This window comes from Gorilla gorilla, chromosome 9, assembly GCF_029281585.2.
Source record: "Gorilla gorilla gorilla isolate KB3781 chromosome 9, NHGRI_mGorGor1-v2.1_pri, whole genome shotgun sequence".
NCBI lineage: Eukaryota > Metazoa > Chordata > Mammalia > Primates > Hominidae > Gorilla > Gorilla gorilla.
This window is the reverse complement of record NC_073233.2, coordinates 28,182,849-28,207,651: the sequence shown is the minus strand read 5'-3', so window position 1 is coordinate 28,207,651 and position 24,803 is coordinate 28,182,849. Positions and strand designations below refer to the sequence as shown.

General features: G+C 37.8%; 1 long non-coding RNA gene across 4 annotated transcripts in view; it reads right to left on the bottom strand.

The window, feature by feature from the left end:
- LOC109028778 (uncharacterized) overlaps window positions 1–24,803 on the bottom strand; it is a 323,598-nt gene that overhangs the window by 286,191 nt on the left and 12,604 nt on the right. The gene's annotated exons all lie outside the window — the stretch shown is intronic.

Genomic DNA, 24,803 nt, shown 5'->3' with positions numbered 1-24,803 from the left:
AGGGAAATGCTATAGTCCTTAAATGAAATGCAGGTGTTGGGGACAGAAGGAGCCCTGTTTTTTGGCCTCATCTACCCGGACTGAAATTTACACCATGGTGAATTGAGATAGGAAGACTGAGTCGTAACTCAAGTGCCACAGAATTCTGATGAAATTCAACAGATTTTCTTGAATAAATGTTTATCCATTTGTTTTACGTCCTTATGAAAATTTCCAAAGATTAACTAGTTGGATGTTTTACATTATAGTTGGTTCACTGCAGAGAAATTCATGTGGGTCTTCACCATTCTAGAAGTTGTCATCTAGCTTGTGTCTGTCCTTTTGATAAACGGTCATTTTGCTTAAATTAGCTAGAATTGGTTTCTATTATAATAATTGCAGCTAACTGTAATACTTTCAGTCATGACCCCTACCACCTGCACAAAAGACTTACACAGAAGCACAGAAAACTGCCAAATTGAGACCTATCATTACTTTATGTATAAAATATTTTTGTTGAAATATGTGACCTTTGCTTAAAAGTTATAAATTCTCTTTAATATTGGCAATTGAGTATTTTTCGTTTCAGCAAACTTTTTTTTTTTTTTTTGAGATGGAGTCTTGCTCTGTCGCCCAGGCTGGAGTGCAGTGGCGCGATCTTGGCTCACTGCAAGCTCCACCTCCTGGGTTCAAGCAATTCTCCTGCCTCAACCTCACAAGTAGCTGGGATTATAGGTGCCCACTGCCATGCCTGGCTAATTTTTTTGTATGTTTAGTAGAAACGGGGTTTCACCATGTTGACCAGGCTGGTCTTGAACTCCTAACCTCAGGTGATCCACCTGCCTCACCCTCCAAAAGTGCTGGGATTACAGGCATGAGTCACTATGCCTGGCCCGGTTCAGCAAACTTCTAAAAAGACAAAAGTGAACTTCAAGATATAGTTTCTTTCCACTGATGCAGATGTCATATAAATATAAGATGGAATAATTCTGTACATAAGATACATATTCTGACTTTTTTCAGCTAATATATTGTGAATGTTTTATAATTCAATAGTCACTAATGTAAAATTTTTAACTTCAGATTCCTAAATGCACTTGGGAAATCATGAACATTTTCGCATTTTGTTCTGATCTCTGGACATGATTTTAGGTAAGTCCATGTACATTTTAGAAGAGGAGAATGCCCATAATGTTTATCCTATTTTTACAATGGTCTGTGACTCTCAAATTTCTAAGAATCATAATGCACAGTGACAGCGACTATTAAAATAACTGAATAGCATTTCAGTTATTGATATATGGCAATTTATTAACCGTTGCTGTATACAGGAACTAGATCGGTTCTAATTTTTACTCTTATGACTAATGTTGTCATGAGTAACCATTCTTTAGCTAGATAGTTGAACAAATCCTTCTTAAAACTAATTTCTATGATTGAAATTGCCTACACAAAGGATATGCACATTTTAAGGCTTTTGGTATGTATTGCTAAATTATCCTCTAGAACAGTTGTATTAGCTCTGTTACCAGAAAATCCTACAAATTGGCTAATTTTATAGACTAAAAATGGTCTATGGTGTCTGTGGTCATAAACTAGTGAAAAAACTGACCATCATAATTAAACAAATTGAGTTATGTTTCTCTCTTACTATAGATATATGATGCATAAACTTCTGTAGTTGCACTTCTGCACCTTTAGTACTAGTAAAAAGCCTAGCTCCAATTGCCAAAAAAAAAAAAAGCCTCTTAATAATGGCAGCCAGCCACATTCATTCCATTGCTTACCTGCTGTGGATCCATGCAGAGTAGTCTGGCCTCATCATCCTTAGAATTTTCCATGGCATACTCTCTGAGGCAGCTATCTCTCAGCTACACTACAGAATACATGCATTTACAACTTTGGTAGACATCCCCTGGCTTCCACCTGCTGCTGGGATACAAACACTTCTATACCATCTCAGATCCTCTGCTGTGACAGAAATAATGTCAGATAAATGGAAAGTCAAGATTGGGATTTGGCTACCTGCCTGTGTGATATGTTGATATCACTGGGAAACATTTGTAAGCCTCCAAAACTATTTTTTTGGTCCAAGATACAAAATCTTTTCCCATGTAATACTCATCTTGAAGAATTGTAAGGAACCAAGTTTATGATTTATAGTTATTCATATTTGAAGTGATTTGTGGTTTCCTTTCTGTGTGGAGTTGGACACAAAGTGAAGCCTTCTGATGACACTGCACATTGCAGTTTCTGGACTTGAATATTTTCAGTTTATGGGTTTTCATTTCTGCATTTGAGTGCATCGGTATTGCTGTTGAGAAAATTTTGAAAATAGATTTTACTTATTTTTATCTCTTTCTCTTTTACTCTCACACTTGCAACTACTTTCTGGCGTTCGCAGGCATTCCATCATATGTGACTTACGGCATTTATTTGGTAACTCTGAATGATATCCCTATTCAATAAATGTTACTTGGATAACTGGCTAGACATATGCAGAAGATTCAAAATAGACCCCCTTCACTATACACAAAAATCAACTCAGAATGAATTAAAGACTTAACTGTAAAACCTAAAACTATAAAGACTAGAAAAAAAATTCTAGGAAATACCATTCTGAACACTGGCCCAGGCAAAGGCTTCATGACAAAACTCTGAAAGCAACTGCAACAAAAACAAAAATTGACAAATGGGACCTAGTTAAACTAAAGAGCTCTGCATAATAAAAGAAACTAGCAACAGAGTAAACAGACAACTTATAGAATCAGAGAAAATATTTGCAAACTATGAATTCGACAAAGGTCTAATATCCAGAAACTATAGCGAACTCAAACAAATCAACAAGAAAAAAAAAATTAAAAAATGGTCAAAGGACGTGAACAGACACTTCTCCAAAGAAGACATATATGTAGCCAACAAACATATGAAAAAATGCTCAATATCACTGATCATCAGAGACATGTGAATCAAAATCATAACAAGATACCATCCCATACCAGTCAGAAGGGCTATTATTAAAAAGTCAAAAAATAACAGATTGTGGTGAGATTGTGGATAAAAGTGATACCCATGTCCATTACACTGCTGGGGGGAATGTAAGTTAGTTCAGCAATTGTAAAAGGCAGTGTGGCTATTCCTCAAAAAACTTAAAAAATACTCACCATTCAACTCAACAATTCTATTATTGGGTATATACCCAAAAGAATATAAATCATTTTGCCATAAAGACACATGCATGTGTATGTACATCACAGTACTATTCACAATAGCAAAGTCATGGAATTAACATAGTTGCCCATTGATGTCAGACTGGAGAAAGAAAAGGTGGTACCTGATTATCATAGAATACTATGCGCTATAAAAAATGAGATAATGGCTTTTACAGCAACCTAGATGGAGCTGGAGGCCATAATCCTAAGTGAATTAATGCAAGAACAGAGAACCAAATACCGTGTGTTCTCTCTTATAAGTGGAAGCAAAACTCTGAATACACATGGACACAAGGAAGGGAACAATAGACACTGAGACCTATTTGAAGGTGGAGGATTTGAGGAGGGTGAGGATTGAAAAGACTACTTATTAGGTATTATGCTGATTACCTAGGTGACACTAAATCCCCATGACACACAATTTACCCATGTAACCAACCTGCACATATACCCCTTAAACCTAAAATAAAAATTAGAATGAAAAATAAATTAATTGGAGACATATTTTATAGTATTTCAATGGAATAAGCTGGACTACAACAAATACATGTATACTACAAGATAAAGAATCTCTGTTTTCCTGTCTTGAAAGACAAATAAAACACTGTGAATATCTGACGTCTGAATCCAAAAGTTGGGGATGTAAAGCAAAGTTTAAATTTCTATTGTTTAGGACTAAATATGAAATAAAATTGCTTAAAATCCTCCTGCATGAGAACATTCAAATGTTTATTCATAGTATTTTCATTATTATCCTGGCCCATAAATTGCGAGATGAGGCAAATTTATTCTGAAAATTGACATAAATTAAATTTCATTTTGTGTCTCTTTTACAGACATTTGTGAAATTTAATTAAATCAGTTGAAGAAGAGTAAAGACTTCCAAAGACTCAACTGTCAATAGAGCATTGTGTTTGAGTGCACAGCCTCTGGAATGGTGCAGAACTGGATTTAAACCTCAATTCTGCCCAAATCTACCTCATATCTACATTATATTAGTTACATTATCTTTCTGAGTCTATTTCTTGATATATTAAAGAGGGCATATCAACATGAACCTTATAAATTGTTATAAAAATTGAATAAGATAATTATTTAAAGTGTTTAACATGATCCCTGGCACATAAGTGGCTCTCCTTACGTGGAAATCAACATCTTGGCACACAGTAGGTGCTCAGTGAAGACTTGTTTAATAATAGAATAGAATATCTTTCTAAAGAATGCAGGATTAAGAATAAATTTTCAAGTTTGTGTTTAAACATTGTGCAGAATATGAGAAAAAGGTATCAAGAGGACATTTTTTCCCACTTAGTGCTGTCCGTTGCTGCAGTCTCATGCATTGAGAACTTACAAATTCCTGAAAGATTTTTCAGTGGCACTATTGCTAATCTTTTGCTAGTTTCCTACTTCCTGTGGTAGGAAGGACTCTGCAATAACCTGAGATCACATAACAACTTGGCTGCTGCTGCCTCATATTTTAATTGCTTTTATCTTGAATCTCTGTATCTGAAGAAAATCAATATAAAAATCTATTGACATTCACATTCATATGTATTGTTAGAAATTTTAAAACACTTCACCCACATTGTTTCATAGAATACTGGTAACGGCCTTGCAAAGTCTCCCATTCATAGATAAAGAAGTTGAGCATAAAGTTGTGACATGGTTGAATGTCTACAGGAATAAGCAGAGCCTGTCTCCTAACTCTTGATTCCCTGCCTGTCACCTCCAGTTTAGCCATGACACTCCTCATGCTTACCCATAAAGCAATAGTTACTTCTAGTGTGTTTCCCTGGAGGGCTTTTTCCGCACAATAGTCAAATGTCCAATCATAATCATTCCTTTTCAGATTAAAGCTCTGATCTCTCTGGGAGATCAAAAGATAGATGTCCTCGAGAGAACCAGCTTTAAAACTTTAACTTTCCTTGTGATGTTAATATGACTGAAGAGTCTGAGGGAAAATTGCAGGTGAAACAAATACATGAGCATGAGAAGCCAGGGCTTAGAAGGCTTGAAATTCAGCCATTGTTTCAATTACAAATTTGGCCCAGAGTCATAATTCCCCCTTCTTTGTGCATATTTTCATAAAACTCTATGTAAGCTAAAGGCTAAAAACATATGTTAATATTTAATGCTTTTCAATTTTGGACCAAACTATTAACCCCTGCTGTCAGGTTCCAACCCAAGCTGGGGTTCAAGGGGAGGGGTTGGAAGGTGGCAGGTAGCTGAAAGAACACTTGAGGGACCACAGGTAGATAGATATGGCTTTACTCTCTCTCTCTCCATCAGCTTTTGTCTTGGCCACCATCTTCAGCCCCAGCCCCCCTCAGTGCTGGCTCCATGGCTCCTGCCACCCCCATGCCTGCAGCTGCACTCCCTGGTGTGCTCGCCACTTCCTGGCTCCCCATTGTCCACTTGCAAGGCAGTCAGGAGCTCTGTCTCTTAGAGTCAGCAGCGCAGTTCAGTTATGTTACTTACAGACAATAGTGGCTCAGAGCCAGGTGATAAGCCCACCCATAACATGGTTACATAACTGTGGTTATATAATGCATGAGATTGTGTGCCTGCACTCCAATCCTGCTGTGTCATCTTGCATCAGATGTTTACCTCAACCTATTCTTGACTGAAGTACAGCCATTTTCCTCACACTTTATCTGCTAGGCCAAGGGAGCTCTTCTAGTAGGGAGATGCACTCACGGGGCAGAACCCCCAGGCCAGTCCCCCAAGGAATGGTCAATCATGGAGGCCATGTATTAAATACCCAAGAAGTGACTTATAAATCATACTGTAGACTCTCCCATCAGGGGGCTACAATAGCCAGCCATCTGCAGTGGGGGGCTTGGAGGGTCCATGGCCAAAGCCAGGTTTTTGTTCCCCTTCCTTTAGGGGTGTTGGGGCAGACAACGACAGGTTCCGTTCATCCCCATACCTGGTTGGAGGAGGTCATCCTTTCTCCATTAGGTCTTGCCACATGTCTTGGCCCCAAATGGGCCAGTGACCAACTAGCCAATTCTGTATCTTCCATGTATTTAACCACAAGGTTAAGCCTCAAAAAACTGCCCAACTATTGGTGCAGATTACCATAGGTGTCACCTCCTTGGTGATCACCATCCACACTGCTCTGAGTTCAGCCCATTGGCTACTTTGTTCACACCCAGTATCAAACCATATGCTATCGATATAAGGCTGGACCACAACAGTGGTCCAGGTAGAAGTAATACCCTGGCTGGACCCATCCATATATCATGCCCCATCATGGATGGGGGCGGGGAGTGGCCCTCTTTAAACAGTTATGGCTCAGGGTCTAAGGGTGCCTCAGGCTGACCCATGGCCTTATCTTGAATCAGGACTACAGGTCCCAAGACTTCTTGTAATTCTATTAAGAGTCTCATACTCAGACTACTCCTCTGTTCTAAGTCGGCACCCCACTTTGCTAAAGTGGATGACTGTGCCATCCCATTCCTGGGGGTTGTTACCCATGAACATACCCACCTCGCTGTTGGGTAGGTTGTCTACATGATGACCATAGCCTGTCCCATTACACTCTCATGAGCCTGAAGGGCAGCATATGAAGCTGCTAACTGCTTTTCTATTAATGTGTACTGGAGCTCAGCTCCCTTTCAAAGTTGGGATTAAAAGCCTACTTCTGTTCTAAAGTGCTCCATGTACTGCTATGGGCCCCGTCCAAACCCATCTGTTGTCACATGCACATCAAGTTCAAATGGGTGCTCCTGGTCAATGATTTGTAGGGTCTGTGCTTGCTGAATAGCCCCTTTGGATGCCAGAAATGTTGTCTCAGCTTCATTGTCCCAAGTAGCCCCCTTTTCTGTCAACCGATACAACGGTTTTATTATTTGAGCCAAATAGGGCACAAACACCCGGCAATACCCCAGGAGGCCCACAAAGGTCTGCAGCTGCCCAACTGTGGTGGGCCAGGGATATGACTCTTAAGAATTTGGCAGGCAATCCAGGTCCTTGGACCCTGGATTTATGGTTGCCCAACCACATGTGGGCACAAGAGGGGTGTTGTCACAAGAGGGGTGTTGCTGCTTCTAACTCTGCAAGAGAATCAGACATTAACATAATATCATCAACATAATGGAACAGGTGGACCTCCTTTGGACATTTCCAGGTGGCTAAATCTGTGGCAACGAGACCATGACATATGGTGGGGCTATGCACATAGTCCTGCAGCAACATTGTAAAAGTTCATTGTCGCCCTTCCCATGTGAATGCAAACTGTTCCTTGCTCTCTAGAGCAATGTCAATTGAGAACAGTGCATGAGTCAAGTCCACCACATAGCGGTACTGTCCCTATTACATTGCCAAGTAATCCATCAAACCCATGATAGATGGCATAGCTGCCAAGTAGTGCAAAATATCCACTCCCAGCGGGCGTGGTGACTCACGCCTGTAATCCCAGCACTTTGGGAGGCCGAGGCGGGCGGATCACGAGGTCAGGAGATCAAGACCATCCTGACCAACACGGTGAAACGCCGTCTCTACTAAAAATACAAAAAATTAGCCGGGCGCGGTGGCGGGCGCCTGTAGTCCCAGCTACTCCGGAGGCTGAGGCAGGAGAATGGCGCGAACCCGGGAGGCGGAGCTTGCAGTGAGCCGAGATTGCGCCACTGCACTCCAGCCTGGGCGATAGAGCGAGACTCCATCAAAAAAAATAAAAAATAAAAATTAATAATAATAATAATAATTCCAATCCCAAAATGTAATTCAGGTATGGGAGACACAAACACAGTGTATAAGTGGGGAGCCAAGCAATTGATGCCAACGTGCAAAGATACAGGTTACACTCACTGACCAGACCAGCCTTCATAGCCATATATGTATGCAGCCTTGCCCGGAAACTTATCCCAGTTCCCATAGACAAGGCTATAATCTGTGCCAGTATCTACCAGTGCCAGCACCCACTGTACCCTGGTAGGGGACCAGTGCATTGCCAAATTCATATGTGGCCTCTGGTCATCCAGTGTCCCACCAAGCTGGGCACCTCAGCCAATTCCCTAATCAAACACAAACGGCTGTATTCCTCCACCCATCTACAAGTAATCCTTGAGCTGGAGCATCCAGGCAGGACTGGGTTGAGCAGCATCATCCTGCCCCATCGTGGGCATTTACTGGAATTGCTGCTCCGGGGACCATTGCCTCCACAAAGTTAACAGCACTTCCCAGGTGGGTAGGGGTTTCCCTGAATGCTGCCAACATTGTTTGCCTATGCAACTCAGCGGGGGTGTAGACACTATAAGAAGGCCTACCTTTGGGTCTCAAGTAGCTGTTCATGCTCTATTTTCTGGTGGACCAAGGGGCAAGCCCACAGAGGGGGTTTTTCCTCCTTAGTATCAGACTAAGTGGGAGTTTCCTACCTGCACTGCATCCTGCAGGGACTGAGCATGCACTTCCCTTAGCACAGCAAAAATGCCCACCTAACTTTGCCGGCAAAGACTCACTCTTTCTTGTGCACTGTGCTTCCAGGTGCTTCAGTGCCTTCTCCATGCTCATGGGGGACTCATCCACCACCGCCCATGTTTCCACCGGGGCCCATCCAAGGATCATGGACACATAGCCGACCGGGGATTATTGGAGACTGAGGGCTCACTCACCTCAGAATGCTGCTTAGTATGCCAAGTGTCAGGTTCCCACCCAAGCTGGGGTCCAAGGGGAGCTGGTGGATAGGTGGCAGGTAGTTGAAAGAACACTCAAGGGACTGTAGGTAGACGGGATATTGCTTTCGTCTTTCTCTCTCCATAAGCCTTTTTCTCAACCTCCTGCTCTGACTGCAGCCCCTCAGCACCGGCTCTGCGCCTCCTGCCCACCCCCATGCCTGCAGCTGCACTCCTTGGTGCACTGGCCTCTTCTTGGCTCCCCTCTGTCCACCTGCAAGGCGGCCGGCGGCTCTCTCTCTGTAAGTCAGCAGTGCAATTCAGTTATGTGACTCACGGACAATAATGGCTCAGAGCCAGGTGATGAGCCCACCCATAACATGGTTACGTAACTGTGGTTATATAATGTATGGGATTCTGCGCCTGCACTCCCATCCCGCTGTGTCATGCTGCACCGGATGTTTACCTCAGCCTATCCTTGACTGAAGCACAGCCATTTTCCTTACACCTGCTTTTCTCCCTTATTTAATGTTCACAACACATTCACAAGGTAGCATCATCTTAAGGGAGCAGAGAGAAAATGAGGTTAACTAACTTGTCCAAAGTCATATGCCTATCAAATATCGGAGTCAGGATTAGAATCTAGATTGGCCTAAATATGAAACTCATGATTTGTCTAAGAACATTAAATTGCTGTTTTGTTCTTCCTGGGACTTCTTAGAATCTGAAAAAAATAGAATATTGATCACTATAAGAGCTCTTTGCCATGAATCTTAGCAGTGTTACTTGACTAATATTAAGTCATATTTTGGACTGTCCCTTTCTTGCCTCCAAAATGAATAAATAATGCCTCTTCTCTACCCCCATAATGTATGCAGAGATGGAAGTGAAGATGCACAAAGTCTCGCTCTTCTGCTCTCATTTGACTCTCATTGTCAATCAACTTCAAAGCATGGTTCTTCGTATTAAAATATCAAGAATATTCATATCCTAAAATATAAATTTGGAGAAACAGTTTCTCAATTGATATTATATTGTGTGACCACTTCAAAACAGATTTTCTATCAAAACTAACCAAAAAACAAACTAACAACAATTAAATAAAAACCCATGGAAACCACAAACATTTCCCAAAGGTTATATATTTAAAACCTTTGAAGGCACCTCCTTGTTGAGAGAACAGAGCTCTGATTCCTAGTTCTGTGCTATGTAACCTAAACTCCCTTTCTTAGCTAATTCTCTATTCACTCAAATCCAGCAAAGAACAAATAATTTATTTATTTTTAATATTTTATATACATTCTTCATCACCTTCATGGTTTTTTTTTCTCTCTCTTGCTTAGAATGTCCTTCTTCCATAAAAACACTGACCCTTCCTCCATAAAGACAAATCCAGCTCATCTTTACCAGGAAGTAAGACCACCTGCATCATATAGCTTAATGCTGAGGATTGAAAGCTGAGAATACCTGTGTCAACAAGACTTAACTATTCCAAGAAAATGTTAAGCCAATAAACAACTTAGCTGATTGCTTCATGATATTCCTGCATATCAGTGTATCTGAATAAGTAGTGTGCTCATCTGGGCAAATGTTTCTCATAGGATAATGGTTGCTCAACTGGGCAAATAGCTTGCTTCTCAGACAAACAATTTACTTATTAAGATTTGCTTCACTGTGCTGTGTGCACCAATACTGAACAATTACATTGTTTCATTTTTCAATTCAATTTTGGTACCTACCCTAAAACACTTGATTTAAATTACTGGAGGTTAGATCCCAAACTTTATAAATATCTTTTGACTGATCTCTCCTGGTAAGAGACCACTGGGTCTCTGCCAAAGTGTTGTATATTACTTTACTGGGTTTCACACTGCTTTCTTTATTGAAGACTGTTATCATGCTGGGGTTTTTTTGTTTGTTTGTTTTTTGTCTATAGTCAGCAATGTTGTATTTTATTATTCAGAATTTTTTCAGAGGCAAGCAATAGAAACCCCAACTGAAACTTACTTAAAAGAAAAAATGGCGCTTTTTTTCTCATGTAACTGAATGACCACAGAAAAACATAGAGTCAGGGTTTCTAAAGGGTATAAATGTTGTCACCAGAATTCAGCTCTAATCTCCCAAATCTTATCTCCAGATGGCTTCTTCTCAGGGAAGAATGCTTATTGTAGAACATGTTTGCATTTGGTTCCAGACTGAAATCCTCCCTAAGTCTGAGTTACAGAAGCAGACTTTGAGACAAAAATTCAAGTCCAAGTACTTTACTTTAGAGGTACAGGAAATGCCAGTGGAATGTAAGACAGGGAAAATTTTTTTAAGAAGCCAATAATGTACATTATAACATCAACTATCAATGTGGGCAACTAAAGCTTGACTTTGTAGGGTGATTTGGTGCAACAGATATCCCAAATTTGTACCACCTTAAACCAGGAAGATTGAATGCTTGTACTCCAACTACCATTGATTATTGTTTATAGCAAGCATATTCAGACTGATTGATGTACCTGAGGTTAGAGCAGACATATATTACTTTAGAGAAAGTCTTTCAGAGGCAACCATATGCAAACATCTGTAACTGGAAGTTGCCAGACATACAGTAAAATCAGAAGGGCTAGAGAATATTGACAATGCACCTTAAATAACTACTATATGCATACCCCAAGTCTTCTGCATGTACAATAGTAAAATTATTTTCTTAGGACTAGCTTAAGTCATTTGCCTGCAAGAACTGATCATTGCAAAAACTAGGGAGAAAGTGATATCAGTAATAAATGTCAGAGTAACAACCTCCAAACATCTCATCTTGAAAAATCCATGAGAACACTGGCAGAAATTTTCAGTGTTTTTCAGAACTCTGATGATTAACCAAAAGTTTGCAGATATCTAGGGAGTGTTTATTCAAAGAAAATTCTCAATGTTGATAAGAACAGTGAGATTTGGGGAGTTTTAACTATCGCTATTTTAATTCTTCTCATCTGAGCTCCACAGCAACATAGAAATCCAACCACCTACAATCATGGAGAAACCCAGCAGCCTGGAAGCCACTGGAAAGAAAAGGATGAGGTTAAATCTACTTCAAGGCCCTCCAGATAGTTTTTATTATTTTACACGTTAAACATAAAGGTAAACACAGGGTTAGCACATAACACAGTGATTCAATTCATAGTATGTACACCAGATAATTGAAATTATATATTACTACAAAAACTTGTACATGAATGTTTCCACCTTTGGGGCCCAAAGGTAGAAACAACTCAAAAGTCTGCCAAATGGTAAGCAGATGAACAAAATGTGGTACATTATTTAGCCATAAAAATAAATGAAGTACTGACACAGTGCAACATGAATGAACATTGGAAAAAGTATACCAAGTAAAAGAAGATAGACATAAAAGGGTACATATTGTATGATTCCATTTGTATGAAATGTCCAGACAGGAAAATACAAAGAGATGGACAGTCAATCAGTGATTGCCAAAGGCTGATGGTGATTAGGAATGAGGAATGACTGCTAATAGGTACAAAGTTTCTTTTGCGGGCAATAACATTCTTCTGAAAATTAGATATTGATGATAGTAGCACAACTATGTATCTAGGCCAAAGACCAATGAACTGTGTACTTCAAAAGTTTTATGCTGTTTGTATTATATATTCATTTTTACAGAAAAAACATCCTGTTTTATCAGGCCTGGGTTAAATATTCACTCCTGTGGCATGAGAGAGGTTTCAACATATGCTGAAACTCAGTGGTTACAAAGGAAATTAAAGGTGCTGTTAGCAGAAAGAGGAGAAATGGGTGCCACCCTAGCAAAAATAACTTTCCTTGACATACATTTTCCATAATTCAAACCTATTTTTCAAACTATAAGAAAGTTCTCTCCTATTCTCAGTTCCATATTTAGAACTTTATTTGTACACCCATTGATATAGTTTGGCTCTGTGTCCCCACCAAAATCTCACCTTGAATTGTAATAATCCCCACATGTCAAGGGTGGGACTAGGTGGAGATAACTGAATCATAGGGATAGTTTTCCCCATGATGTTCTTGAAATAATGAGTGAGTTCTCACAAGAGCTAGTGGTTTTATAAGGGGCTTCCCCCTTCACTCAGCACTCATTCTCTCCCCTGTTGTCCCGTGAAGTGGTGCCTTCCACCATGATTGTAAGTTTCCTGGGGCCTCCCCAGCCATGTGGAACTCTGAGTCAATTAAATTTCTTTCCTTTGTAAGTTTCCCAATCTGGGGTATTTCTTCATAGCTTCATGAGAACAGACTAGTACACCCATCAAACTCTCTTTACCCTATACCTTTTATTTGTGGTTGTTTATATGTGTGTTTTTTCTCCTTTTTATGCAATGGATAAAAATCTCATTTTATAAAATGATGCAAAGAAACTAAGGTTTTTCTGCATGTGTGATACAATTTAATTTAATATATGGCAAAAATATTTATTTCATATAAGGTGAGAGAAATAATTTTACTTCAGGGCAATATCTACATTCTGGATGTAGGACAGGGCTGACATATCATTCAAAAGTGTTTAGATGATAGAAACCACCAGCCTTTGATGTCCTTACCACATTGACACCTGTTAAGATCTGTGGTAGTCTAAGATTTCTTTATATTCTTGGGCATTGGATCACACCTGTTCCTCCTGACATTCTTTTGTATCTGACAAATTATTTCAAGGCTCCTTCAGGGGGCTCTCTCTGTCATTTCCGGGTGGGTACCATAAATACTTTTTGTTGTTGTTGTTTTGCTACTCCTATGCCTTGTTGAAGGTTGTGACACTCTGAATCTTTCTAAGGCTTCCTCAGCCTAAGCCATTCACATTTATTTTCATTTATACTCAATTCTTTGAGAGAGCTCTATGTCACTGTTGCCAATTCTACTGGCAGTAAAACTGAGAGGAAGTTCATTATAGGTGAAAATTTTAGTGGATGAATGAAGTGAGGACACCTGTATTACTTATCAAAAATATTTTGCAGAGATTCCTTTATTTTCCTATGTTCTAGGTGAATTTGCTGGATAACTGATAAGCCACCGTAGTCACCTAGCACTGGTAAATACAGAGAACACAGGTTGTATATTACCTGAGTACCTTTGACAATTGGCTGACTTTCTGAGTTGCTAGTGTGGCTGAGCCAGGGGAGGGAACAGATACAAACAGTTTTCTTTGTTGTTATTTTTGCTTCATGACAGCTTGAGAATGTTTTAAAGTTAATAAAGTCCTATTTTAGATTTAATCATTACAGAGAAAAGTGTTTCTCAATATTTACAAAGCTTGATGTGATTCTAGCCATATGCACTATGTGTTTTCTATTTAAAGATTTTTTCATATGTGAAAATTATAGACAAATTCTAAAGGTCTCAACCACTTTTAGTGAATTCTAAATGTGAAGACCAGACACACAATTTATTATGCATGTAAACTTAGCCAAGCATCTTACCATTTCTAAAACTCTTTTTGTTTTTATTTTTTATATTTATTTCTTTTTGAGACAGAGTCTTGCTTTGCCCAGTCTGGAGGGCAGCAGCAGTGATGCGATCACAGCTCACTGCAGCCTTGATCTCCTGGGCTCATGTGATTAAACTCCTGAGTAGCTGGGACCACAGGTGTGCTCCACCACGCCAGGCTATACTTTTTTGTTTGTTTTAGAGCAGGGGTTTTCACTATGTTGCCCAGGCTGGTCTCGAACTCCTAGACTCAAGTGATCCTCCTGCCTTAGCCTCCCAAAGTGTTAGAATTTTTAGAATTTATAGCCACAGAATCCACCCCTAAACCTCTTTTAAATTGATTGTCAAGTGTAAATAATAATGATGTTTCATCTTGTAGTTATTGTAAAGATTATAAATTACATATTGTTCATAAATTAGCACATTTTATATATATATACATATAGTAAGACTTCAATGAATAGTAGTTATTATTTGAGTGAATGGGAGGATTTATTAAGAAGCATATTAGTACTTTCTTTTCTTGATGTATGTTTGCTTTGTTTTATTGGGTTTCAGCAACAGTATATAATTAATCTTCATATATCCCCATCTAGTCAATTCAAAGAGAATCTAGGCTATTTTTATAACATGTGACTTAAGTAACAAGGGTAAAACAATAGAGCTTTAAAGCTGAAAAGTATTATTTTGGAGACTGATATGGTTTGGCTGTGTCTCCACCCAAATCTCAACTTGAATTGTATCTCCCAAAATTCCCACATGTTCAGGGAGGGACCGAAGGATAGGTAATTGAACCAAGGGGGCTATTCTTTCTTGTGCTATTCGCATAATAGTAAATAAGTCTCATGAGATCTGACAGGTTTATCAGGGGTTTCTGCTTATGCTTCTTCCTCATTTTCTCTTGCTGCTACCATGTAAGAAGAGCCTTTCACCTCTTGCCATGATTCTGAGGCCTCCCCAGCCATGTGGAACTGCAAGTCCAATTAAACCTTGTTTTATTTCCAGTTTTGGGTATGTTTTTATCAGCAGTGTGAAAACAAACTAATACAGTAAATTGGTACTAGGAGTGGTGTGTTGCTGAAAAGATACCCAAAAAATGTGAAAGCAACTTTGGAACTGGGTAACAGGCAGAGATTGGAACAGTTTGAAGGGCTCAGAAGAATACAGGAAAATGTGGGAAAGTTTGGAACTTCCTAGAGACTTGTTGAATGGCATTGTCCAAAATCCTAACAGCGATATGGGCAATAAAATCCAGGCCAAGGTGGTCTTAGATGGAGATAAGGAACTTGTTGGGGAACTGGAGCAAAGGTGACTCTCTCTTGTTATGTTTTAGCAAAGAGAGTGGTGGCATTTTGCCCCTACCCTAGAGATTTGTGGAACTTTGAACTTGAGACAGATGATTTAGGGTATCTGGCAGAAGAAATTTCTAAGCAGGAAAGCATTCAAGAGGTGACTTGGGCACTATTAAATGCATTCACTTTTATAAGGGTGGCAGAGCATAAAAGTTTGGAAAATTTGCCACCTGACTATGTGATTAAAAAAAGAAAAACCCATTTTCTAGGGGGAAATTCAAGCTGGCTACAGAAATTTTGCATAAGTAGCAAGGAGCCTAATGTTAATCCCCAAGACAATGGAGAAAATTTCTCCAGGCCATGTCAGAGACCTTCATGGCTGCCCCTCCCATCATAGGCTTGGAGGATCAGGAGAAAAACCTGGTTTCCTGGGTCTAGCCCAGGGTCTCCATGCTGCGTGCAGCCTAGGGACCTGGTGCTCTGTGTCCCAGCTGCTCCAGCTGTGGCTGAAAGAGGCCAACATACAGCTTGGGCTGTGGCTTCAGAGGTTGGAATCCCCAAGACTTGGCAGCTTCCACGTGGTGTTGAGCCTGTGAGTGCACAGAAGTCAAGAATTAAGGTTTGGGAACCTCCACCTAGATTTCAGAAGATATATGGAAATGCCTGGATGCCCAGCCAAAAGTTTGCTGCAGGAGTGGGGCCCTCATGGAGAACCTCTGCTAGGGCAGTACAGAAGGAAAATGAGAGGTCGGTGCCCCCACAAAGAGTCCCAACTGGGGCACCACCTTGTGAAGCTGTAGGAAGAGGGCCACTGTCTTCTAGACGCCAGAATTGTAGATCCACTGACAGCTTGCACCATGTGCCTGGAAAAGCCACAGACACTTAGTGCCAGTCCATGAAAGCAGCCTAGAGGAAACTGTACCCTGCAAAGCCACAGGGGCAGAGCTGCCCAAGACCATGGGAACCCACCTTTTGCATCAGCATGACCTGAATGTGAGACCTGGAGTCAAAAGAGATCATTTTGGAGTTTTAAAATTTGACTGCCTCGCTGGATTTTGGACTTGCCTGGGCCCTGTAACTCCTCTGTTTTGGACAATTTCTCCCATTTGGAATGGTTGTATTTATCCAATACCTGTACCCCCATTGTATCTAGGAGGTAACTAGCTTGTTTTTAATTTTACAGGTTCATAGGCAGAAGGAACTTGCTTGGTCTCAGATGAGACTTTCGACTGTAAACTTTGGGTTAATGCTGAAATGAATTAAGATTTTGTGGGACTGTTGGGAAGGCATGATAGGTTTTGAAATGTGAGGCCATGAAATTTGAAGGGGCCAGGGGTGGAATGATATGGTTTGGCTGTGTCTCCACCCAAATCTCAACTTGAATTGTATCTCCCAGAATTCCCACGTGTTGTGGGAGTGACCCAAGGGAAGGGAATTGAATCATGGGGGCCGGTCTTTCCTATTACTATCACTCATAATAGTGAATAAGTCTCATGAGATATGATGGGTTTATCAGGGTTTTCTGCTTTTGCGTCTTCTTCATTTTTTCTTGATGCCACCATGTAAGAGGAGGCTTTTGCCTCCTGCCATGATTCTGAAGCCTCATGTGGCCATGTGGAACTGTAAGTCCAATTAAACATTTTTTTTTCCCAGTTTTGGGGATGTCTTTTAAGCATGAAAATGAACTAATACAGAGATCCTCTAGTATACAAATAATCCTTGCATGCTAGCCTGGATTAATTGGTTGTTTTTGCACAGACTTCAAATGTAGAGATTAAATATACAGTAATGCATCCATCACTTAACAATGGGGATATGCTCCAAGAAATGTGTCATTAAGAAATTTTGTCATTGTATGAATATCATAAGAGTGTACTTACATAAACCTAGATGGAATAGCCTATTACACACCTAGGCTATATGGTAGACCCTATTGCTTCTAGGTTACAAACCTGTACAATGTTAGTGTACTGAACACTGTAGGCAACTGTAACACAATGGTAAGTATTTGTCTATCTAAACATAGAAAAGGTACAGTAAAAATATATTATAACCTATAAAGCCACCATATATGCAGTCCATCATTGACCAAAATGTCATTATGATGTGCATGGCTGTATACATATTTCTGAAACCATACCAAAGGTTTGCATGAGAGAGTGCTGGGATCCATTAATTGTGTCCATAAATGATCCAGGACAGGAGAGAGATATCAGACAAGCCATATACTTGCTATTTCTTGATCCTAGGCAACCTAATTTTTAAGAAGGTAATTGAAATTGACATGGATAAAATGTCACTTCCAAGACTACATGGCTAGTTATCGTGTAACTTAATTTTCCCTAAATCTCACCAGCCTGTGCATTACAATTATTTTGTGGTGTACTATGTAAGAAAATATTTTTACATTATTTCATATTTTTCTACTTTGGCCATCTCATCAAGGGCTAGTCCCACAAACCCTTAGATTGGAGCTCATTATCAGTGCTGCCAGTTCTACTGATGCTTTTATTAAAATTACTGCTTTCCCTCTGCAAAGCTGCCAGATGCCCTAGTGTTTCCTTTTAACTTTGCTTGTGTCAGGACCACAGTGGTTTCTTATCTCTCCCTGGTATCTGTATACCAAATTATCACCCCTGCCCCTGCTCTCTCTACAACAACAACAACAACAAAGCAACAACAAGAAAAAGCCTGGAGTTGCCATCACTAAAAATCTTCCAAACAACCATCCCCAAATTCTTACAAATTTTTATAAATATCACCTGAGTAGTAGAGGAACGTCTCAGTAGACCCCAAGCCAATTTCCCCCTAAATGCTCAGCTGAGACCATCTTGGCTATATTAGCACAGATAAGAAATATAGTCATGCCTCCTGTGCCTTTACATCATACATTTTTCTATAAAAAGCTCTGTGACTGAGCATGTAACTATGGATGTCAAAAGAAAAAATTAGCAAAAAAAATTAAACATTTCTTCAAAATGGAAACAGAAAATGGCTGACCAGTATATTGGAATACTGAATTTTTGGTACCCCTACATTTTCAGACTCTCTCTCTCTCTCCCTCTCTCCTTCAGAAATCTTTTTGTTGAGAGAGAACCTGATTTTCAGAATTAAATGTCTTCCCCCTTTTTAGTATGTTATCCATGCAATTATTAAATATTTCAACAACTAGCTTAAAATCATTTTCAAAGAGATATTGACTGTTGTTTGTGCTTTTGTGTTAGCTTGGAGAGATGGCTTACCATAGAGTTTTATAACTGAGTGCCTTTTTACCAATGACAAAGACAAAGCAATAAAAAGTATGTTTATTATGTTTCAAAATTATTTTGCTGATTCCTGACTCCTCTAAAGCAACAAAGTCTAGGTTTTGGTTATCCTTGTCTGATCTATTCAGTCTCGCAAAGCTGAAGAACAAGACTCTTTCTCAAAGATCTTTCTCAACATGCTGGGTTACATGGACTCAGTTTTAACTCAACCTGCTTTTTGTCAGTAACTTACAGAATATAGGAAAACTCTATGATCTTGTTCTGTCAGCCATTTATTTATTTTCCACAGTCTGAGACTCCTCTCACTCAGCAGGCGAGGAATGGAGTTCCAAGATCAAGGATACTTCACTTCAGTTTCTGTTATCTCTCTCAAGAGTGAATCATAAAAAATATCTACTAAACTCTGCTTTTCATGTCTTCTCTTTGCAACACCAATTTGCTGCTTTATAATTATTCATCCAAAGTTTTAAAGTTAGGAGATAATCAAGCCTAAAATAAAACATCAAATTTCAAAATCTCAGTAATACTTTGAAAAAAGAACGGCTTCATGAAAACTGAGTAAAATGGATTTTGAATGACAATAAAGACATAAATTTTTGAAGCAATTAACAGACAAAAATATGAACATAAATATTTTTACTTAAAAATCAGGTAATATGCAGGATCATTTTTCAAATATACTAAAAATAACCAATTATCTTCAAATGTTCATTTTTGTAACTGCCTGCTACAGTTATAAAGGAACACAATAGGCCCCGGTGTGTGATGTACCCTAAAACTTAAAGTATAATTAAAAAAAAAGGAACACAATAATATCTGGGAATAGGAAATTAGAAATTACACAGTTAAGTAATTTAAACTATATTCTATTAGGTAGAATTTTTCTCTACTAATTGATACTGTCCTTGGCTAGAGAATTACATTTTAATCTCAAAATTTATAAAAGCCAACTTTTGTCTCTAAGTTTGATAGTGAACTTCTGTTTTCATGCTTAAATAAAAAAAAGTAAATCTATATAATTTAAATGGCTCTGAAGTAAAACCATTCTTTTTTTTTTAGCAAAAGTTGCCTAAAATTAAATAATTGTGCCAAGTTTGCTTCTTGAAATCAATTTCAGTATACTAATAAAAACCTGAGATAGTGACATTTTATCTTTTGGAAAATACAACTATGCACGTAAAACAATGAAGACAATGACACTAGAGTCAAAGCATAAATAAAACTTGTGCCTGGATAACCTATTTTCTCCTTGATTTGTACTCACTTGCAACATCTCAGAAGCACAAAAGGCGGTCATTCCAAATGAAAAATGGGAAAAGACCGACTATGGAAACAGGATTTGGAATAGTGCAAAGAAATGGAGAAGAAAGATACTGAAACTGGGTCACTGACATAATGAGCATGCTTGTTCCTTTTTTTTTTTTTTTCGTGGTCAGAAAGAATGAATTGGAGGAAAGTGAATATTTTGATGGCATTAAGGAAGAAGCTGAGCTTTGCATGTATTTCTCTGCTGGCTGGCTCCTTATCCTAAAATGGACTGCCCACAAATCAAATAATAATCAGATACGATTTGATTTATGCTTCAAATCAAATCAGATACCTTGAAGGAAAAGTACTACTTAAAGACTTGCTTGATTTTTAAACTAAGCAACGTGACTGTGAATGTTTTGTCACTTAAGGAGAAAAAAAAATACCATCGAAATCCAATATTTGCATATCTTGAAGATAAATATATTCTACTATAAAAAATATAATCAAGCTAAGATGCTGTAAATACACACAAATCAACACAATATTCTCATGGAATCTTGTAGATTAGAATTTACCAACCCTTCAGATTGTAGAAGGATTAAGCTCGTTAAATTTAGAAAACCCGAGAATAAATATCTCATGCACTTTACTTTCTAATGTAAGCTCATTTTTATAGCCAATTTGATCCTCTTGATGCTCTGCTCTTAAACCTTGTCTTTTTGCCCTCTTCAGGAATCCTGCGTCTTGAACTATCCCTCTGATTATTTTCACTTATCCAGCTGCTGCTTACTCTTCGAGACATGACTAAAAATATTATCTTTCCCCGAAACCTTTTCTGACCTGTCTAGCACATATTCACTTCTGTTTTTTAAGTTAATTCCTGCAGCCTTCATTCTCTGTACTACTCTTCAAACACTTTTATATTTTTGGTGTACAGTATTCAATAAAATTATCTCATTGTAACTTTAACTACCCAAAACTCAGCTCAGTGACTATAACTGATACTGAAATCCACTGAATGATAAAAATGTTCTTTGAAGGAAATATAAAGTTTTAAATTATTGGAACCACTATGTCAAATTTTAGATGTTGCCTCAACTTCTCAGGATTGAGCAGACTCCAAGAAAACAAGGATTGCCCTGTTTGAAGAAATGATGTCAAGCAAAAATTTTGTTTCACATTGCTTATAAAATATTTTCAGACTCCTGAGCATGCAACATGGCATTCAAGGACCAGAAAGAAATCCCATGTGGATAGAGCAGAGTGAATAAGGGAAAATCTAGGAAAGAATAAGTCCAGAGAGTCAGCATAAAACTAGGTTGTGTGGGCTTTGTAGGCCAATGAAAGCATGTTGGCATTTTCTAAATGAGATAAGCCTACATTGGAGCAACTACAAATATACAGCAAATGTTAATAGAACTGAAGGAAGAGATAATAGTAGAGGACTTCAAAAACCCATTTTCATTAATGGATATATCATCCAGAGAGAACATCAGCAAAGAAACATCAAACAAACTACACTCGAGACTGAATGGACCTAACATTCCATCTAGCAGCTGCAGATTACACATTCTTCTCAATTCTTCATGGAACATTCTCCAGGAGAGATCAGACGTTAGGCCACAAAGCAAGTCTTAACAAATTTAATGAGGCTGAAATTTTATCAAGTATCTTTTCTCACCACAATGGTATCAAACTAGAAATAATAACAAAAGACACTTTAGAAATTTGACAAATACATGGAAAATGAACAGTAAACTACTGAACAACCACTGACTCAATAAAGAGCTTAAAAGGGAAGTTAAAAAACTCTTGAGGCAAATGAAAATGGAAACATACGAATCTTCTAAAAAGGAACTTTATAGCAATAAACACATCCAAAAAAATGAAACATCTCAAACAACCTAATGTTGCACCTCAAGGAACTAGAAAGAACAAGAATAAGCTAAGCCCAAACTTAATGGAAGGAAGGAAATCATAAAAATTAGAACAGAAATTAATAAAATAGAGATTATAATAGCAATGGAAATACAGAGAGTTGTTTTTATAAAAAGATAAAATCAACAAACTGAAAGCTAGACTAAATAAGGAAAGGAGAGAAGACATAAAAAATCAGAAATTATCAAGAATACATTACAACTTATACAACAAAAATACAGAGGATCTTAAAAGACTATTACAAAAAAACTATATAGCAACAATTCAGATAATCCAGAAGAAACTGATATATTTATTGACATATACAACCTACCAAGATTAAATTATGATGAAATAGAAAGTCTGCACAGAACAATAATGAATAAGTACATTGAAATGGTAATAAAATATATCTCATAAAAAAAAACCCCAGAACCTGATGGCGTTACTGCTGAATTCTACCAAACATTTAAAAAAAAAAAAAAACTTTTGCTAATTATTTTCAAATTATTTCAAAAAAAATTGAAGGAGAGAGAATACTTCCAAAGGCATTTTATAAGACCAGTCTCACCCTAATGTGAAAGCCAGAAAAGGATATTATAAATAAGGAAAACTATAAGACAATACCCTGATGAACATCAGTGCAAAATTTTTCAACTAAATACTAGCAAACCAAATTTAACAACACATTAAAAATATCATTCACAATGATCAAGTGGAATCCATTCCAGGAATGCAAGGGTGGTTCAAAATATACAAAATATTAAATGCAATACATCACATTAACATAATGAACTACAAAACCCATATCATCATTTCAGTAAATACAGAAAAATCATTTGACAAAATTCAACATTCTTCCACAATAAAACTCTCAACAGATTAGGTACAGAGGAAATGTAACTAAACACAATAAAGGCCATATATAACAAATCCATAGTGCAAATTCTCAACACTCAAAAGTTGAAAGCTTTTCCTTAAGGTCAGAAACGATATAAGGATACCCACTCTTACCAATTCTTTTCAACATAATACTGAAAGTTCTACCCAGAGCAATTAATCAAGAGAAAGAAATAAGAGACATTCTAATAGAAAAAAAAGAGGTAGAATTGTTTCTGTTTACTGATGATGTGATCTCATATATAGAAAATCCTGGGGACTCCACACACACACACCAGAAAAACCTGTTAGAACTAATAAAGAATCCAGTAAAGTTATAGGCTACAATATCAACACACAAAAAATCAGCAGTGTTTTAATACACTAATAGCAAACTATCTGAAAACTAATTCAAGAAAACTATCTCCTTAACAATAGCTACAAAAAAAACTAGGAATAAATTTAACTGAGAAGGTGAAAATTATTTATCCTGAAAACTATAAAACTATGATGAAAGAAATTGAAGACACAAATGAATGAGAAGACATTTCATGTTCAGAAACTGAAAAAAAACTAGTATTGTTAAAATTTCCATATTACACAAAGTGATCTACAGATTTAATGCAATTACATCAAATTGCCAATGACATTCTTCACAGAAATATAAAAATACATTCTAAAATTCTTATGGAACCACAAAGACCTTGAATAGCTAAAGTAATCTTGAGCAAAAAGAATAATCTGGATGCATCACACTACCCAACTTCAAAATATACTACAAAGCTATCATAACCAGAATATCATCAAATACTGGCTTCAAAACTGAAACACAGACCAAGAAAACAGAAGGGATAGCCCAGGAATAAATCCATATATTTATAGCCAACTGGTTTGAAACAAAGGTGCCAGGATTACAAAATGGAGAAAGAAGAGTCTTTTCAATAAATGGAGTTGGAAAAACTGTATATCTAGATGTAGAAGAATAAAAACAGACATAATCTCACACCACATACAAAAATCAACTAAAAATGGATCATAAAATTAAATGTAAAACCTGAAAGTATAAAACTACTACAAGGAAAATATAGGGAAAAAGGTCTGTGGCATTGGCCTGGCAATAATCTTTTGGATATGATACCAAAAGCAATGGCAATAAATACAAAAATAGACAAGTGGGACTACATCAAATAGAAAGCTCCCGCACAAAAAAAAAAAAAAAAAATCAACAGAGTGAAAAGACAACCTATGAAATGGAATGAAATTTTTTTAAACCATTGATCTGATAAAGGGTTAATATCCAAAATAAGAAACTCTCACAGTACAGGAGACAAAAAAGGAAATAACTCAGTTTTTAAAATGAGCAAATGGAATGAATAAAATTAATGAACTCTTCTCCAAAGAAAACACAAATGGCCACTAACTGTAGCAAAAGGTGCTCAACATAACTATCAGCAAAATTAAAATTAAACCTGTAGAATATTACATCACGCCTGTTAGGATGGCTTTCATGCTTAAAAAATAACAAAAGAGAGTAAGTGTAGACAAGGATGTGGAAAAAAGGTAATTCTTCACACTTTTGGTGGAAATGTAAATTAGTACAGCTATTACGGAAAACTGTATGGAGACTCCTCACCAAATTAAAAATAGAACAATCATGTGAATCTGTGATCTCACTACTATATTTGAATCCAAAGGAAATGAATCATTATTTTAAAGAGAGATCTGCATTACCATTTTTACTGCAGCATTAATCACAGTAGTCAGTATATGAAATCAACTTAAGTAGCTATCAATGGATGAATGAAGAAAATGTAGCATGTATGTACAATAAAATATTATTCTGCTAAAAGAGAAGGAATTCCCCCCATATGTGATAACATGTGGAACCTAAAGGACATTATTTGTTGGGAAATATGTCAGGTACAGAAAGACAAATAC